This window comes from Tursiops truncatus, chromosome 7, assembly GCF_011762595.2.
Source record: "Tursiops truncatus isolate mTurTru1 chromosome 7, mTurTru1.mat.Y, whole genome shotgun sequence".
NCBI lineage: Eukaryota > Metazoa > Chordata > Mammalia > Artiodactyla > Delphinidae > Tursiops > Tursiops truncatus.
The window spans coordinates 14758365-14760257 of NC_047040.1; the positions used below are offsets into that span (position 1 = coordinate 14758365).

General features: G+C 42.0%; 1 pseudogene; it reads left to right on the forward strand.

Annotated features, from left to right (window-relative positions):
• Positions 1-1100: 1100 nt before the first annotated feature.
• LOC117313062 (small nucleolar RNA SNORA70) lies at positions 1101-1221 on the forward strand (annotated as a pseudogene).
• The last annotated feature ends 672 nt before the right edge of the window (positions 1222-1893 follow it).

Consider the following 1893-nt stretch of genomic DNA (forward strand, 5'->3'; position numbering starts at 1 on the left):
GTGTCATTTAAAGCTTCTGTTTCTTTATTTATTTTCATTTTGGATGATCTGTCCATTGGTGTAAGTGAGATGTTATTATTGTGTTGCTGTCAATTTCCTCTTTTATAGCTGTTAGCAGTTGCTTTATGTATTGATGTGCTCCTATGTTGGGTGCATATATATTTATACTTGTTATATCTTCTTCTTGGATTGACCCCTTGATCATTATGTAGCATCCTTCCTTGTCTCCTGTAACATTCTTTATTTTAAAGTCTATTTTATCTGATATGAGTATTGCTACTCCAGCCTTCTTTTGATTTCCATTTGCATGGAATATCTTTTCCCATCCCCTCACTTTCACCAACTGAATTTTCATATGCTGTACTCCTCTGTTTCAAGGACTGCATTAGTAAATCCTACAGCTGATTTCTGTATTTCAGCTGCATCCCGCAGACCTGACATCGAGTCTGTGCTCCTGTTAGGAATGACACATTTTGTTTCTAACGCACTGATTTTTCATATGGATAGTCAATATACATATTGTTAGAAAAATAAGTCATACCTCTCTCCATCCCCGGAAGTGCTTCAGGATCTGTCTTCACTAATATTATATAGCTAATCACAACAGAAAATGGGGAGGAGGCTAATGAACTTATTCATGACAGGATAAATAAAGATATCAGATAAACAAGTAAGCAGCTCTGCCCAGGGCCAACTACATGGAGTTTGCAGGGTTCTCCTGGCTACAGAGTTTTTCCTGAAATATGCATACATGAGGACAAACAGAGATTGAGGCAGAAGATTCTAAGCATCTGATTCTAAGCTCCTTGATGAAAAATGTTCTGCTTTAGCATAGGAGAAAGGGATTAAGCAATGGAACATCTTCTAGGATTCCTAAGGTGTCTAAATTTGAACTGCTCTAGCAGCTTGGCTACAGCCACCTACAGTGTTATCCAAACATCTTCAAATCCAGACTTCTCACTGTCATTATGAACCCTCTATCAACTGAACAAAGAATAAGTAAATACCTGTGCCTAGTCTTCTTCATTCAGTCATTCCTCGAATACCCATTGAGTGCCTACTTGTGTTAGTAATCTATTGCCGCATAAAAAATGATCCATTTGCAGCCAAGTAAGCCAACCGTGCTCTTTTCTACATGGGGGTCTGGCATGTAATGGCTGCAAAGAACAGTCTCCTCAGTAGTGCCTGTAAGGGTTGCTCTAATGGACCTTGGAAACAGCCCTTTCCAGTAGTCATTTGTGACTGGCATGCTGTCCCCAATCTAGGCTCCAGACAGGTATGCATGGTGCCTTTGGAAAGCCCCAGGGCACAGTGGCCAGGGTCCATATTGGCCAAATCATAATGTGAATCTGCACCAAGCTGCAGAAAAAGAAGCATGTGATTGAGGCCCTACACAGAGCCAAGGTCAAGTTCCCTGGCCACCAGAAGAGCCACATTTCCAAGAAGTGGGGATTCACTAAGCTTAATATAGATGAATTTGAAAACATTGTGGCAGAAAAGCGGCTCATCCCAGATGGCTGTGGGGTCAAACACATCCCTAATTGTGGCCCCTGGACACATGGCGGGCCCTGCACTGAGAGCCTTGATGCCATCCCCTCCTCATACATGCCCACCAATAAATCCTACTTTCCTGTCAAAAAAAAAAAAAAATCCAAACCTGGGTGGCTTAAAGCAATAAACATTGATTATCTCACATTTTCTTTAGGTCAGATATCTGGGCACAGCTTACCTGGGTCCTCTGCTCCAGAATCTCTCACAGACTGTAAAGAAGGCATCTGTGGCTATAGTCATCTCAAGGCTTGACTGGGGAAGGACTTACCTCCAAGCTCATGTAGTTTTTGGCATCCCCAAGTTCCTTGTAAGCTGTTGTCGAGAAGCCACCCTCAGTTTCTT